The sequence below is a fragment of the Cavia porcellus genome, unplaced genomic scaffold, assembly GCF_034190915.1.
Source record: "Cavia porcellus strain 051 isolate PalLab524CR breed Dunkin Hartley unplaced genomic scaffold, mCavPor4.1 scaffold_18, whole genome shotgun sequence".
NCBI lineage: Eukaryota > Metazoa > Chordata > Mammalia > Rodentia > Caviidae > Cavia > Cavia porcellus.
Genome location: NW_026947501.1, coordinates 10564536 through 10582571, shown reverse-complemented (window position 1 = coordinate 10582571; position 18036 = coordinate 10564536). Strand labels below are relative to the sequence as shown.

General features: G+C 36.4%; 1 long non-coding RNA gene across 1 annotated transcript in view; it reads left to right on the top strand.

Annotated features, from left to right (window-relative positions):
- LOC134471261 (uncharacterized) overlaps window positions 1-17786 on the top strand; it is a 105891-nt gene extending 88105 nt beyond the window's left edge. Inside the window, exons 2-4 of the long non-coding RNA XR_010040547.1 lie at window positions 13876-13958; window positions 15478-15513; window positions 17486-17786. This is a non-coding gene — a long non-coding RNA (uncharacterized LOC134471261). The remainder of the gene's footprint in view (window positions 1-13875; window positions 13959-15477; window positions 15514-17485) is intronic.
- The last annotated feature ends 250 nt before the right edge of the window (window positions 17787-18036 follow it).

Below are 18036 nucleotides of genomic sequence, written 5' to 3'. Positions count from 1 at the left end.
AGAGATCAACAATAGCAAGACTCCTTTATATGCCATATTTGATGCTTTCTCTTATTCCTTCTCCTCTTCTCTCAATCCTTGCTCCTGAGTGTCATTGTCCCTCCCTCGCTGGTCAACACCTGTTTTAATTCATATTCTTGTGTTTCCTTTTGACATGAAATTTTCAAGACTCAGCTCCAGCCTGCTCCCTTTCTCCTGCTCTCTGAGAAGTGGGGCAGATTTTGGCGCACATACTGGATGATGGGTGGAGCTGTGGGCTCTGGAGGCAGCATAAGGAATGTTGGCTGGGCCTCTCCTGGATACTATCTCTTAGCTTCTGGGATTATTTTTGGAAGGATGGATGCTGGAAGAAAACTGCAGATACCTGCTCTGAGTGCCTTAGAGAGAACTGTATGGCTAATTTTCCTAAAAGCGAACTTCTAGAAGAGCGTGTCTTACTTTTATCCTTGCCAAGACAAAATACTCGACAGCTAAAGTTAAAGGAAGGTTTATTTGGCTCACAGTTTGTAGAGGTTTCAGTTCATGGTCAGTTGGCTCTAAGGTAGGTTGGCATGACAAAGGGCATCACAGAGGAGAAACAGTTCATGGCAGGAAGAAGGCAGCAAGCTACAAGTGACAAACAATGGTACCAGCCCTCTTTTTGTCCCTTATATTTTATCCAGGACGGCTACCCCTAGGGCAGTAGCACTCACACCAAGGTCAGGGAACCCTTAATCCTACCCAGCATGCTGCCAAACCAATCAGTGGAGTAATTTAGTAATTATACACTCTAGATCCCAGTGTCACACACTCTAGATCCAGTCACCTCTGAAAAAGACCCATTTATGACTTCATGAGGCTTTGGGAGAAAGTCCAGACACAAATCATAACAGAATGTAAAAATTAGACTTCACACTCACCTACACATTGCAACTCTTATTTGTTTCAGAGCAATGAACTCTGTGATAGTTTCTTTGTTCACAAAGATATTTTCAGTTTATCCCTATACAAAGTAGAATTGAATTTATTAATTGAGAGGAATACTTAGCATAGAGGGGACTTGTGATGGGAAGACAGAGGACTGAGCAATTTGGGTATTTTATTTTAAAAAATATTGACATGAATGGAAGCATTATTCCTACATCACTGATAAAGATTGGGATTGCATACCTTAAATGACTGATTTCTTCAACATTATTGGACTGACCATGACTAATCAGTTTAGTAAGAGTCTGTGCTTATCTAGATTAAAAAATACCAATCATCCTTGGCTGAGCTATCTTCTAGATTATCAGTTCTCATTGTGATCTAATGCGCCTTGAGTTATTCTAATGCTCTTTCAGAGACTACAAAGTCCAAACATTTTTTCATAATAATATTAAGATGTTGGGGATATAACCAAATGATAGCATGCACACTGTCCTGGGTTTGATCCTCAGCACTGAAAATAAAAGGTATTATTTGCCCTTCTTTCCTCTGTGTTGCTCTTCTCTGTGATTTCATATTGGTGATGCAAAGGCAATAGAAGTGATAACTGCAGGCACCTTGCCAAAAATCAAGGCAGTGATGCTCAAATGTGCTAGTAATTGTTTTCTTCACCTCTACACATCTACACTTTTTAAAAAGCCCACTGCATTTAAGAAGTCCCCTGTCAAAATAGTAGAAATTATTAATTTTATCAAATCTTGAGTTTTGAGCCACTTCCATTTATAATTCTCTGTAACAAAACAAAATGGCAAAAATACTTAACACACTCACTGCATACTGAAGTGCAGAAGTGCAATGACTGTTTTAAGAAAATGCACTTAAAAAGATGGCAGATAGATAACAGCTGGCTACAGAGGCTCCCTGAGATAGTCAATTTAGAATTCAACATAAAACAGAGTGGGGAGCCCCAAACAGAGGGAGATGAATTCTCTCGTTCCAAAAGAAACTAAGGTGAGAAGAACCAATGAAACATACAGTGCTAGTGCTATTATTGGAACAGCTAAAGGTTCAGTGACTTGCCAAGCTGTCTGAGGTCCCACCACTTCGACTCAGTGGAGGCACAGTCACACTGAGGTCAGGGGTTGGCCAGCCGAATGGAGAGCTGAGCTGGCGGGGAGCCGGCATCAACCTGTGGTTAGTGATGGGAGTGGAGCCATTCCACAGAAAGGGGGCTCCAGCGGATGACATTCTGGGACTGGGCAGGACTGGCAAGTACAAGGGGCAGCAGTGACTTCAATCAGTTGTTCCCTTCCCAAATGGGAATGGTGGAGTGAGCTAGGCCTGGGTCACAAGACCTGGCTGAGACCCAATAGGTTATCTGAAATCAAGTCCCTACGGTGGTGGCACACACTAACCACACTAACACAGTGAAGCCTCAGACGTTTGACTGACCCGGAGGGGAGGCGGCACATAGTAACACAGTGCAGGCCACAGCAGCTTGACTGATCTGAAAGGGAGGGGCCAACGTATGCTACCCCTGTCTGAAACTTACTAGCACACTGCAGTGGGAAGGGTCACCTAGCCAGCACGTTTCAGAAGATTTGTAATCAACAGAGAAAGAAACTGGGGCCTCCTGGAAGAAACAAAAAGATGGGAAGAGGAAGCAACAAGAAAAAGTCCCCAGATCCCAACCCTGAGAACACTGACCCAGGATAGGTAAATACAAAGGAGAATGAGAATACAAACATGCAATATCAGACATGCACCAGTGGACATAAAGCGATATCTTTGGGACCTCATAGACAAGTTCAAAAGTGAAATATTTAGCCAAGTAAAGCAAGATATAAGAAGATTAATAAAAGAGATGCAAAGCACCCCTCAAGAAGACACAGATGGAAAAAGGGAGGAACTCACACAGAGGAGAGAACCTTTTGATGAAGAATATAAAGAAAATATAGAATACATGAAGCAGATTCAAAGAGATTACCAAGAAATTAAAAATTCTATGGAAAGATGACAAATCAGCTTGAAAGAAATTAAGGATAGATTATCCAAACTGGAGAACAGTTTTGCAATGTGGGATTATGAAAGGAAAAACTTTTTAAAAATAGCAAGGAAACAAGCAATAACAATACAAAGGATACAAGACAACAAGAGGATCTACAACTTGAGAATAAAGAATGTGAATGAAGAAGCAGGGGTACAAACAAAGGAACTACAAAGGCTATTCATTAAAAATAATTAAATAAAACTTCCCAAACACAGGAAAAGGTAATGATAGTCAGATGTATGAGGTATATGGAACTCCAGCCACCTACAACCAAAACAGAGCTACACCCAGGCATATAATAATCAAGATCCCAGAAATTCAATATAAGAACAGAATATTAAAAGCTGTCAGAGACAAGAAACAGATCACCTATAGAGGAAGGCCCGTCAGAATAATGGCAGACTTCTCGACACAAACCGTCAAGTCAAGAAGAGCCTGTAGCGAAATATTCCAAGTCCTAGAAGAAAATAACTTCCATCCCAGATTGATATTCCCTGCTAAGCTGACTCTAGAAATTAATGGAGAAACAAGATGATTCCAAGACAAAGAGGAACTTGGGAAAATCGCAACAACCAATCCAACTCTACAGAGAATACTGCAGGGCATTCTAGAGAGAGAGAAAAGTACTAGGATTCCAGGAACAGTGGCAGAGAGGCCTCAATGCATGGAACAGAAAACAGAATGAAGAAGATAAGCAGACAACTGATGGCAAAAAAGAGCATAACGGCAATGAGGCAGAGAAGGTTGGTTATAATCGCTAATATAGATGGCCTTGATATAGTAAATTAAAAAAAAATAACCACACGTGGAGTAGATCAGAAGGCAGGGTCCACTGAGATTCTATTTATAGGAAATATAATTAACATGAAAAAGAGTACATGGACTGAAAATCAAGTATGAGAAAACAATGCTCTATGTGACAGAGAACCAGAGAGTAATAGGGGCAACTAGACCAGTATTTGTGGATAGGTTGGAAAGATAGGCTTTAATACATAACTATTAGAGATTAGAGATTGGAGATCAAGTCCAGGAGAGAGAAGGTTCAGAACCACTTAGGTAAATAGCAGGGTGCCTCCCACCAATTTAAAACCAAGGGTCTTGGTAAGACCCAAAAATTGCACAGTGTACCCTGGGGCAGTGAAAGGGGAGGGAGAATCTTAAAAATGATGGCAGAAGGTATTGTTAATAGTGTATCAGGAGTTAAAACCCGCATCACTCACACCACTCTGCTTAGATAGATTTTATTCTGTCCCAGTTTGTCTACTTGCATTAGATTTGAGGGCACAGACAGCTATCCCAAAAACATCAGGATATAGCACAGTAATCATCTTTAATTTTCTATTAACTTAATCTGGAACCCTGTATAACTTAAACTGTTTTATCATGAGTGATCTCAGTTAAATCTGGTTTGTTTGACTGCTCTTTAGTATTGACAGATTTTGTTCAAAACTGATATGATTGATAGTATCAAGTCTTGAGAATATAGGCAACTACACTGAACGTGACAAGACTCTACGATACACATTCTGGTTTGATAACTGCCTGCTTTTGAAGTTTTATGCTATATACAAAGTTCTGTTTTTATTAATACTGTTATGTACTGATATATTCAATTATACTGTATCTGATGATATAGCCAATTGTATTGAAGATAACAAGAGACAATGCAGGAACTATGGTAGAACTCCTTGTACAAGATCTTATATGTCTTTTCGTTTCATGTGTTTATAGGAATATGTTTTGTTTTGTCTTGCTTTGTTTTGTTTCTCCATCTAATATAGAAAGGATAGAAATACATGTTAAGCCTCATGCATGTGTAGAATCTATAAACAGTTTATGAGAACTGATCTGATGACACATGATGAAATGAACAGATACTTTGAATAAAAAGAGACACTAAAGCACCTGATCCTGGAGTGTTATAATGTGAAACCCAGAAATAGTATTATTCTTTGTCCAGAGTGATATTAGCCTGCTTGGGTTTGTTCAACCTCAACATAATTGAAAATATGGATAAATGCATGTATGTTTAAGTGTATAGGATTGATAACCATATTTCTAAGTTTTTGTTGGATAGTTGAACAGAACTAGTTGCAGTCTCACTGTTTGAATCTCCACTTTATATGCTTCACTTTAGTATCTTGAATAACTATTTGTAAGAGGACAATCTGTAATCATCAACTAGTGATTTATTTTTTTCTTTGAAATATGTATTATTTCTACCCATTTTCTGTTTTGTTTAGTCTTTCTTTAAATAAAATTTTTTTTAAAAAGAAAGAAAATGCCCTTAAGCAGTTGCTATAAGCTGACCTAGCCACATATTTTCATGAAATATCTTCACTTCAAAAAACAATAAAAGACTATGAGTATTCAAACTATGGATACTCAGCAGAAATATTTTTTTATTTTAAAGTTAGTAAAATACAGCAAAAAAAAAAATACAGAACAAAGCCAATCAAGACAATGCAGTGAAATTGGTAAAGACTTCAGAGCAAGATATCAGGATAACAGTAATAGGTACCATAGTATGTCTTATCTTCATAGTAGTTGTCCATTCCATCAGGTAAAGCACAATCAAACCAAAAACAGAACACAATAAAAGCAATCAAAACAGAATATTGAATAGAGCAAAACAATTAATCAGAACAAAGCAAAACAATGAAAACAATATTGGCCTTCAAAGAGAAGATGGAAGGAAACCCTCCATATTTGCTATATTGCATGTTGTCATCCTCCCAAGAGATGCTCAGACCTCTGGCCCCAGGTCAGCATAATCAACTCAACAATACAAACATTTAGCTGCTTTATGAACCTTAGTTGTTATCAACTCCAGCTGACCTCCAAACCATCCAGTTGCTAGTGGGAGGGGAAGAGGTGGGGTTGGGGGACGACAGGAGATGTTTGATTCTCAGCCTGCTTGCTGGTGGGCCCAAGGGAGACGCATTCTCTCCCTGGCACACTCACAGCTTGTGCTACTTATCAGAAAGGCTGGCCAGCGTGGCCGAATCTCAGGAGACGCTGACTTGTTCTCTCCCTGGCATGCTGTGGCTCTGTCACGACGCTTACTCAGAAGGATGGCCCTTTGCTTTCTTGGTCAGTCCCCCAAGTTCCAGCATGGCTGATTCTCAGGAGACCCTGACTTGTTCTCAGCAGAAATTTTATAAAAAGAAAAAATGAAATGAATTTGTAACTTTAAATAAAAGAATTGACTGTAGTTTGCTAAGCTAAAACTAGGATTTCAAGCAAAAATTAGAGTTTGGAAAATGTATATCTACCACTATGAATTTCATACTTTCCAGTAGTAAGATAGTTTTCTGATGAGATTAGTGGTGACATTATGAATTAGATTTTGTGGTAGTATGTAAGGAAATGTGTCAACCTTGGGAACCACTGAATAAGTGTATAAACGGATTTTTGAGAAGTACAGTGAGTAATGTTTCCAAATCGTGCATGGGTGAAAGGTCCATTCAAAATCAAAAATAAACTAATGGATTTTAATGAAGCACGGTAGGAAAGTTCAGTTTGATTCCACATTGCAAATTACCTTTAAGAAATTACTGCTTTTTTATTTTGGTACGTTCTCAAGTAACAACAATAATTATCATTTAAAGGCTAATAAAATATTCTTTTCTTTTCCAACTGCATGTCTATTTAAGGCCAAAATTTCTTTGTAGTTTTCAACCAAAACAACAGATTGCAACAGATTTTAAGAAGTAGATGTTAAAATCTAACTGCCTTTTAGTTAGGTGTGATATAAAAAAATTGCAAAACTGTTAAATAATGCCTCTCTTCTCATGAATTATTTTTTGATTTAGGAAAAATGGCTACTTCTCATAAAATTTTACCTATTTCAATATGTAATAGGTCTTTAAATGTCATTTTAAAATAAACACAACATTTATTTCTCTTAATTTATAATGCAGCAAATAGTAACAACTAAAATTCACATCACAGAGTATAAAAGGATCCTGAGACCAAGGGTTTGAGCACTAAGAAGGATGTGAATTACAGTTATTGCAAACATGGTCCCTTCAAAGTGAATAAGGATACTACTTTCTTTTTAAAAAATTTTAAATATTTTTATTTTAAAGAGAGTAAAACAAACCATAACAAAACAGAACAAAGCACATCAGAAGAAAACAATATAAGTGACACAGATTTCAGAGCAAGACAACAAGAGATCTCTAGGGCTACCATAATGTCTCTTGTTTTCTTCTAAGCAGCTGTCTATATCTTCACACACAATGAATTCATACAGAACAAAATAGTATAAAATCAATCAAAGATAATACTTTCTTCCTTTAAAAATATTAAAAATGACAGATGATTCTTTGTCCTTTCCAAAGTACTTTTACATGCATCAGCAAATTAATCCTTTGAGCAATCCTACAGGTCGATATTATTTTCTTCATGTTACAGTAAAGACAATCGAGGTTCTGAGCATCACTGAGCAGCTTATGGCCAGAGAGCCAGAGACAGAGGAAGATTCTGACCCCTGATCTCTCAACTTCCAATTTCGTCATATTTTTGGAATGACTTTTGAAATAGATTCAGAAACCATTAGAAATATATTAGTCCATAAGAAGTACAAACATAAACATATTTAAAAAGAGTTTACCACATTATTTTTGCATAATAAACATTAAACTCAAATGTATCAAATCATCTTGGCTTTGAGTTATGCTCAGTAAGTTGGACAAGCAAATCATTTCAAATTCTGAGTCAATAGTGTCTAAATCGAAGTTATTCATAATCTTTATCTGTTTATTACATGAGACTGTATAAAATATCAACATTCTATTATTTTCAGCCTACAAAAATGACAATTTCATATATTCAGCCTAATAACAATTTTAAAAACATAAAATACAAATGAAACATCTCACATTAGGTAAAAAATACAAAAATATGTATTTTATATTAATATCTCAATTTTCAGTTTTTAAAGTATCAACTGAGAAATGAGACCATACACAAACTCCAATTACTAGTCCTAAATCCCAGTATTTAGAAGTAACTACTATTAAAATTTCCAGCAAGCACATACAATAATATAATCATATTTATTAGACACATACACCACCAAAAATGTATGCACATTTCAGTAAAAGATAAACTTGTACAAATACTCTAATACTAAATTTATTGTGACATCGTGAGATTAACACAAATTACCTATGGCCTTTAGAAAAGGTGCTCAAAGTGGTGGCATTAGCTTCCAGACATTTATTAGTATGGCAACTGCCATTTATTAGTATGGTAACCTTGGTCATTGAGATTGCTACACATGCATTTCCAATTTTTTTTTAAAGGCCAGCAGTATAGTGGGTCTTCTGCAATATACAAGATCCTCTAGGGTACCTCGTACAAGATAACACCTTCTGTTTAAAAAACATACTACTTTCTCTTTCTGAAGTATATATACATTTTGTGTCTGTCTCTCTCTCTCTCTCTCTCTCTCTCTCTCTCTCACTCTCTCCCCTCTCTCAATATATATAGACCAATAATCAAATCAAATCACACTAATCAAATAGCTCTATAAATTGCTTTTTCATTCCACTCAATTCATATAGTTTTATTCCTTTTTTAGGTTTCATTAATTTTGGGGGGAATGTATATAATTTAATACTGAATTTTAAGAAGTTATTTTAACTTTTTATAGTTATTTTAAAGTTAAGTACAATATTTATATAGGACTATATATTTATATTAATGTTTATTTTCAACATTATGTACATGTGTAGGCACATTAATTTCTCCATGTGTATGTATGTCTGTGACCACTCTCAGACTGATGAGAGTTTGGAATATTTTGAGTATCCTAGCAGACTCCGTCAACCCCTTTCTTGGTTAACAATGACTCTGCAACTTAGCAACCACTGTTCCAATTTTATCTCTATATGTTAGTTTGACTTGTATGTGTATCTGGTTTCTTTGAGTTAGTACCAGTTCTTTGGGGTTGATCTTTACTTTTGTATGTGGTTGTTTGCTCATTTTGATTGATATATAGAATCCTATTATATGAATTTATGCAGTCTAGTGTTGATAGAAATTAGTTTTTTGTTTTTTAAGTTTTATATATTATGAACAAAATATCCATGAACATTCTTTAAGTATCTTTTGGTGCATATACTCATTAGTTTTCTTTCATTCTGTGTTAGTCAGCTTTTAGTCACCGTAACAAAACACCTAAAATAAACCGTTTATAAGGAGAAAAGGTGTATTCTGATTTATAGTCTCAGAGGTTCTGTTCCATGGTTTGTTGGCTCTGTTGACTGGAGGCCTCTAGTAAGTCATAATATCATGGTGGGAGTGTGCTGTAGGAATTTGCTCAGTTTGACAGTCAGGCAAAAAGAGAGAAAGAGCCAGCATCTCAGTATTCATCCATCCCATCACATACCCTCCTTCTTCTAAACTCCACCTGCTAAATGTTCTGCTACCTCGGGGCATGGCCTTTTGGGGAACATTCAAGATACAAACTGCTGGGTGTGGTGGCACATTCCCGTAATCTCAGCACTGGGGAAGGGTGAGGAATGAGGATTCCAAGTTCGAGCCCAACCTAAGCAATTTAGTGACTTGGACCCTGCGTTGAAAGAAAAAATAAAGTGCAAGAGATGTAGCTTAGTCAGAAGGTTGTAGGTTCAGTCTCCTGTACTGAAAAAAGCTATCACAGCACATTCTAACTTTCTAATCTAATTGCATTTCAGTTTCAATGTGTCGTGTGAATATTCCTATAAAGGCAGCCCAGTACAGAAGCATAACACATCTATTGCACTGCCAAATAGTGGTAGAAAGCAGATGGCACCAAATACAGAAATTACGAGTGAGATTTAAAAAGCACTTTTAGTTACAGAAATAGAAGGAAAATGTGGTATAAGTAAAAACAAATGTTTTAGTAAATTCCTGCTTAAGTGAGCTGGGATGTTAGTGTGGTTGCAAATTATGATATAAAGAAACTCTTTCTGTAGAATTCTGGATAAAAAGAGCATTCTGTATAGAGCTGATAGCTTTTCATAGGTAGGGATATCAACCAGTAATATTCTTGGTAAACTTATCCTTGTCGTTTTATTTATATTCTTTCTAGCAATTGCCTACTAGTTCATTTTTAATATACTATTTAAAAATTCACTTAAGTAACAAATTCATTCCATATGGAAATCTAAAGTTATTAATCTGCAATATTAACAATTTGACATTAAACCTCTTTCATATCAATGATTCTTTCTAAAGAAGATGATTATATAAGAAACACAGTTACATATTTAAACATATAATTTTTAAAAGTCTCAATTAATTGGAAGTTTACATTTTTATTAGTTTGCTTTCTAGTTAACTAAAGATTAACCAGAAAACTATTTCTCACTAGTGAATACTTTAAAGCAAATTATTATACTTCCTACTGTTAGTAGTTTCATATGTAAATATAATTTATTGATTAAATAATTATGTTATTTTAAATATTAATTATTGTCCAAAGTGCTACATGTAGTCGAAACCTGCAAAGACTGGAATTTGTTTTTTATTTTAAAAATTTTTTTCTGGGCATGGTGCACACACCTGTAACCCTAGCTACTTGGGAGGATGAAGCAGAATCATAAACTTAAGGCCAACCTGGGAAACATACCAAGAGATACCTTAAAAATAAGAGAACATGAAAAATTGATCCATAACTCTTAGATGAAGCAAAGAAGACTAAGATAAATTGTAATAGTGAAAAATCAGAACAGAGCACAAATAGCATTAATTCTGGGAATTTAACACAAGAACACAAATGTTAAAAATGAATCCGTATAAAGAGAAACCCGTTAGAATTACAGCTGAATTATCAACACAAACTAAAAAAGCCAAGAGATCTTGGAGTTAAGTGTTTCAATTCCTAAAAGAAAACAATTTCCAACCACGTTGATATAACTAGCAAAACTATTTTCAAAATTGATGGAGAAATAAAATGAGACCATCAAACCAGCTCTCCAAAAAATTTTGAAGGATATCGTAGAAAGATATAATGAAGCTAACTGTTGACCACAAATTCACAGTGACTGGTTTTGCGTATTTCCCTATGGGATAAAAGGAAGGATTGGGATTATTGGTACCACCCGTCTGGGATTTCCCATTGACTCTTCCAAGCATAAAATCATCTACAGCCTTCTTAAATCATTTCAGGATTATACTCAAGGACAAGACACTTCTAAGCATAAGATCATCTATGCCTTCTTAAATCATCAAAGATACTTCAAAATAAGATTATCTACGCCCTCTGGAGTAGGAGTCTTTGGATGAATTGTAATCTGTTGCTAGCTCCACCTATCACTGTATAGACTAAATAAATAGTGGCTGTTTTGGGAGTGGAGGAAGTCTGATCCAGAGACATGGACTTCCCAGACATTGTTGAAGTACGATACTTGTCACTGTTTTTTGTTTTTCTCATGACGTTCTTGAGACTGACAACCAGGACTCTTGGCTGGGTTCTCAATATTGACAGTCCGAACTCTTGGCTGGGTCCCAATAGCTAACAATTACAAAAAGATCTAATATAATGGATACACTAGGTAAAGTGAGCAGTTAAAATAGAGGAGAAAGACAGGGAATCAGCAACAGGGAATAAGGCAAGGACAGGAATAAATCAATAATAGTCAGTAATATTCTCCATGTGAACAGTCTCAATTTCTTAACCAAAAGATACAAACTGGCAGAACAGATAAAGAAAAAAATTGAACTGAATGCTGTATAGAAGAACACATTTAACCCACAAACTCGTGGACTGAACATCTAAGGACAGAAAATATTATTTATTCCATGCAACAGGAATCCGAAAAAAAGTTGATGTAGCTATCCTCTATTCAAACAAGAATGAACTTCAAGCCAGCAGTGATCAAAAGAGACAGAAAAGTCAGTTCATATTTGTTACAAGAACAGCCAAAAAGGAAGAAGTAACAATTTTTAACATCTATGCGGTGAATAATAGTGCACCCAATTTCATAAAACAAGTTCTGCTGGAGTAAAATAGCTGATGGACGTAAACACAAGTATAATGGGGAACCTCAATACCACACTTTCACAGATAGATCAAATAGATAAAGAAATCAATTAAAAATTTTGGAGTCAAATAAAACTTTTGAACAAATGAGCTTAGTAGATAGTTACAGAATGTTCCATTCACCAGCAACAGAATACATATTCTTAATAGCAAATGGAACTTTCTCTCAAACAGACTATATACTAGACCAAAAACAAGCTTAAGTAAAGGTGAAAAGAATTAAAGTTGCACCATATACATCATCAAGTCAAAGTGCAATGTAGCTAGAAATCAGTGACAAAAGAAAACACAGAAATTATGTTAATCTATGGAAACTAAACAATATACTCTTAGACAAACAATGGGTTACAGAAGAAATAAGACAGTTTCTATGAGAATTATGAGACACAGTGAAAGCAGTCCTAAGAGAAAAGTGTATAGCTATGAATGCCCCCACCACAAAAGTAGAGTGAGCCCACGGAAATAACCTAATGATGCACCTCAAGGCCCTAAAAAACAAGCACAATCCACACTCAAAGCTAGTACAAGGAAAGAAATGTTAAAGATCAGAACAGAAATCAGTTTGAAATTGAGGAACATAATTGAAGTAATTAAAAAAACTACCAACTAAGAAAATCCTAAATCCAGATGGATTCATAGCTGATTTCTGAAAACCTTCAGGGAAGATCTCACACCAATACTCCTCAAACTTGTTAATGAAACTGAAAGGAAAGTGTACTACTGAAGCCATTCCTGGAGGCTAAAACTAGGTAAGGATTGAATCAAAAAGAAAACTATAGATCAGTCTCTTTCATGAACACAGATGAAAAATTTTCAACAAGATACTACCAGACAGACTGCAAAAAATTTTCAGAAAGATCATATATCATGACTAAGGACACACTGCAGGATTGCAAGGATGGTTCAACATCTGCAAATAGACAAATGTAATACAGCACATGAAAAACAAGGACAAAATCACATGATCATTTCAATAGACACAGAAAAGTTTTTGCCAAAGTCTAAATTCTTTCATGATGACATCCCTCAAGAAAATAGGCATAAAGTACATTATCTCAATCTGATAAAACCCATTTATGAAAACCCTACCATCACGTTAAATGGGGGGAAAGTGAAAACTTCTATAATATGAGGAAGGAGACAAGGATTCCACTATCATCACTCCTGTTTAATATTGTACTCCAAACATTAGCCAGAACAAGAAGGCAAGAGAAAAAAATAAAGGGACATGTATAAGAAAGGAAGAAGTCAAATTATCATCACTTGCAGACAATATGATCCGCTACATTCCACCAAGACCCAAAACATTCCACCAAGTGATTCCTAGAATTTCAATGAGAAGCTCTTCAAATATAATCTGCTATCAAAGAATTATCATTGTCAGCTGAGATTATGTTATGATGGCTCTGTAGAAAAACATTTTTTGCTTTTACAGATACAAAATAAAATTTAGGGGGAGAATACTGATGACATTATTTCCTTAAAATTCTTTAGTGTATCAAATTAGGGGTCTATTTCTAAATAAGATAATGGATCCTAGGGTCAACAAAAAGTCTTCAGCATACAGTATCATCAGACTATCAGCTGTGTGAAGGCAAGACTGTGACTATCTGGCTTGCCTAATCCAAATGTCTAGTATGGAAGAAGCACTCCGCATATGTCTGTTATGAATGAATAGGAAAGGATGGGAAAGGAACACAAATATCATATACGATTTATGCTGACATTGAGAACCCAAGGAACATCACTCCTCGTATCACTGCACTTAAAAATAAGTACAACTGAAACTGCAAAGAATCAAATAGAAGAGAGAAAATGGTAGAATAATTAGCAAAATACGCATTAATTTTACTGACTGGTCCCCTTGCCTTTTATATTGCAGGGTATGGAAAGGTTTTTTGGTAGTAAGGGAAAAAAGGCCAAATATAACAAACAAAATTCTGCATGTTTTCAAGACATTGTTAGGTAAGTAACTTTTGTCCTGGCTCCTACTCCCCCCTCTGTTCCTCCACGGCTGTGATAAGATAACAAGAAACTTGTTTGCTGACCACAGTGCCAACTTGTTAGCCAAGTACATCCCAGAAGAGTTTTCTCACGTATGTTTAACTTAAAATTCACTGAATTTCTGCTACATGTGTCAAAGTATTGAAAAAAGAAAGTTGATAGAGATTAATTCATATACTTTGTCTTTCAGCAAGGTTAATAAAGGTAAAAGAAAAATTTTAAACTTAAATAAATGTTCTCTATTTTTCTGTGATTTCCATTTATAAAGAGCTTAGACAATAAAGTTTCATCTATTTCTGAAATGAGATGCCGCTACAGACAGAGTTAAAACTCATGTTTTTTGATTCTTTATCCCATTTTCTTTACATATCACACTGCTTTCCAAAAACCAAAACTTAAAACAGTCTCATGTATTTATTTTACTGTTCGTTCTGCTGAGGATGTCCCAATGGAGCTCAGCATAATTCACTGACATCACTCCGGCCACAGACACGTCTTCTAACACTGTCACTTCTGTGACCGTTTCCTCACTTTCCTTAGCAACCGAGAAGCACCATTTCAGTTTTCTGTGTTGGCTCTGCTGAGCCCCAGCAGCTGTAGAAGTAATGTGATCACCAAGAAAGAAAACCTCCGCCTCCTACCAGCCATGTCTGACACAGTAAGAGGGTTTTGGCTTCTCTGTGAAAGCCTCCCTGAAATTTCATCAGTAGTTTGGAAGCTGTGAAGCAGACACGGCTGAAAGTGGCTGGTGGCTGGCGTGTAGACCACGGAGACTCCACATGCAGAGAAAAAGTGAATGTGCGACTTTGTGGGGTGTATTTAACTGTATCACCACCTACACCTTGAGTTAAAAGCTGCTCGTGGCTGAAGAGAAGTCCCCAGTTCCCTCCCACCTGCCTCTCAGCTTAGCTTTGATGTGAACCTGGGCTTCCAGGGACACAATGCCTGTGAATCTATAAAGCAGATTAACTTAGTGATATTGAACATGTAAATAATAAGAGTACATTTTAAAACGTTTTCTCTGACTTTCCCTTGCCTTATTCCTGTGTTGTCACTAGCAGTTCCTGCGGTCTGGGTCTTCCTTCGCTGCAGTTCTTCCCTTACTAGTTCAAGCCTTCTTTACCCCCAAACTTAGTCCTATAAACGCAGGGAACTCCCCTTCCTCCTGCCCTCTTGCCACTTTCCTCACTCCAGTATTTACGTGTAATAACTATTTCTACTGCATCAAGTTCTTCTCAAAACACAACTTGCCACGTCTTAGTTGCTTTGCTTGACAGCCAGCGTCCTTTAGAACATGGCTTCACTGTACCCGCGTGAGCTTCTCCTGCTCTCCTGTTAATAGCAATATTGATGATTAGTATTGAGTAACCCAAGTGCAAGATGCTGTGATAGGTGTTTTCTACATACAATTTGCTCACTTAAACTGTTGTTCCAATTAGAGTGATGCCGTGTTTTCCCACAATTTTGCTTTTGTTTTTAGTACTGGGAATTGAACTCAGGACCTTGTGCTTACCAGGTAGGTGCTTATGCTGCTGAGCTATATCCCAGTGCATTTTGCTTTTTCCTATACTTTGATTATACAGAGCACTATATATATGCACCGTTTTTTCTTTTTAGTTCATTAGTGCATGTGTGTAGTACATAATGTTTACATTCCTTGTGGAAAGATGGTGCATGTATGTAACTATGTGCTCTATTTCCTGCTCTCTTCATACCCTCAAATCCTAGTACTGTTTTGAGCCCGAAATCATCTTTGCTCCTCTAAAACTCCCTTTAATCATATCAGACTCACTGAGTTCATCTCTATCTGACTTAACATTCTTACTGTGCTAAATGCTTATTTAATATGATTAGATATTAAATATGGTTATTTAGTTTTTTGTTTCAGACAAGTACATTTATACCCCATTAAAATAATAATGAATTTAAATTTAAGTGATTTAGCATTTAAATGTATAGGAGTTTAATGATGGGCTTCAAAGTGTGTGCAATCCGTTTAAAAGTCGTGTTTTGTGTTGTACATTTTTTTCTGCCGTCAGGAGCTTCCATAAGTTGCCAAAGAGAAATATCAATTAAAAACATTTTTATAGCATGGATATTATAATAATGTTGGAGTTTTATTAGTTAAATCTCTTTTGGTTGCAAATAACAGAAATTTATTAGAATTTAATTACAGTATCTCACGAAAGTATAAAGTTGAGGTTTCTTAAAGGATTAGAATCTGATTTAGGAAAGAACCCACAGAGAACATAACCAGATACTTTTGTCTGACTTAATTAATTCATGTGCTTCACTTTAGTTTCTCTGATTCTCTCACATAAGCTTGCTCAGGTAACCAGTTCAACTTCTTCCCTCTTAATTCTTGAAGAGAAAGACAAGAGATAGAAACGAAATGCTGGCCTGTCTACAGAAAGTAGTTACTTTCTCATTGCTGGGACAAAAACCCGACATCCACAAGTTAAAGGAAGAAAGGTTTACTTGGGCTCACAGTTTGTAGAGGTTCAGTCCATAGTCCTCTGGCCCCAGGGCAGCATGGCAGAGGGCGTGGTAGACAACAGGCAGCACGACTTCCTGCTCCTTTCCCTTTTTATTCTACCCAGGCTGTGCGCCTAGTGGGTGCCACCCACACCCGGGAAGCTCTTGTCTCTTCACGAAGTCCATCTTCCACACTCAGAACTGTGCTGCATCAGTCAGTGGACGGATCGACCGTCAACACCCATGATTCAGTCTCTCCCAAAGCCCCACTTATGGGTACATGAGGCTTTGGGAGGAGGTCTAGATGCAACCAGAACTGTATGCTTTCTTGGTTAATCAGCTTGGGGAAACAGTACAAACATGGGTGCCAGGGATTCAGTCCTATGTGTTAAATTCTTAGGCAAAAAGGTTGTGAACCAGACTTGTGACTCCTAAGGTGTCTCCTAAAAGAGTTGTAGTAACCATGGTCAGCTGGCTTTTAATTTTCATGAGCATGAGGTTTCCTTAAGTCCAGATGGTATCTATTGCTGATTATCTTTTTCTGTTGGCAAGGAATGACCTAGGAGAGGAACAGTTTTTTTTTTTTTTGTTTGTTTTTTGAGTAGTATACTCTCCTGGAGTTTAGAAAATGATTGTTCACCTATTTTTACTTAAAATTTCCTAAAATTCATTTAAAGTATCTTAAATTTTCCAGTTGATATACTGGATGCTTAGATTATCTCCCCTGCTTTCTCTCTCTCTGGGATAGTGCATACTCAGGAACAAGGACCACTCTCTGATCACCAACACTGGCAACAAGCAAAGTGATTTATGACTCACGTCAGTCCTCTCCCTCCAACTCCATTTCAGAGAGGGTAGGCATGAATGATGCCAAGAAACAATTACTGCATAAATAACGTTGAAACCCAATTTAATAAATAAATCATATGGCGCTAATGAATTTTTGTCATGGTACTTCTAAATGAGTTTCATGGATTTATATCTTATGAATACTTTTCTTGTTTGCATTTAAGATGGTATTAAGTAGAAGATACTTAAGAAAAACAGAAGGGACACTGCCTTTTTGGTGAAGTTTTTTGAGCCCGTAAGTCTTCCCTTCTCCCTCCTTCCCTTCCGTCCATCCAGTGGTACATTCTTAGAATTTCCCAGGACCTTTACCTTCTGAAACTTTTATCTTGCTGCATAAAATATCCTTAGTAATATTCCTAAGTAAAACTGTCCCATATAACGTACTTCTGAGTGCCTGACACTTGTAAGTATTTTATGATGACTCAGGTAATCCTCAGAACCACCTTGTAGGGTGACCATTGCCTTGTTCCCATTTTATAGATGAACAATGAGGTGAAAGAAGATAATGGCTCAAAAATCACAATGCTGGTTGGTAGTAGTATCAGGATTCAAACCAAGAAGTTGGAATCTATGCTGTTAATCCCTGCCCTTATTGTCTCATAGTGAAGGCTATTCTTCACAATTCCTATAGTGATTATCAACTTGTTTAACCTGTTTTAGAATATGCACTGCTGGAAAATCTGCTGAAGAAAGTCATTTATGGGACACAAAACTA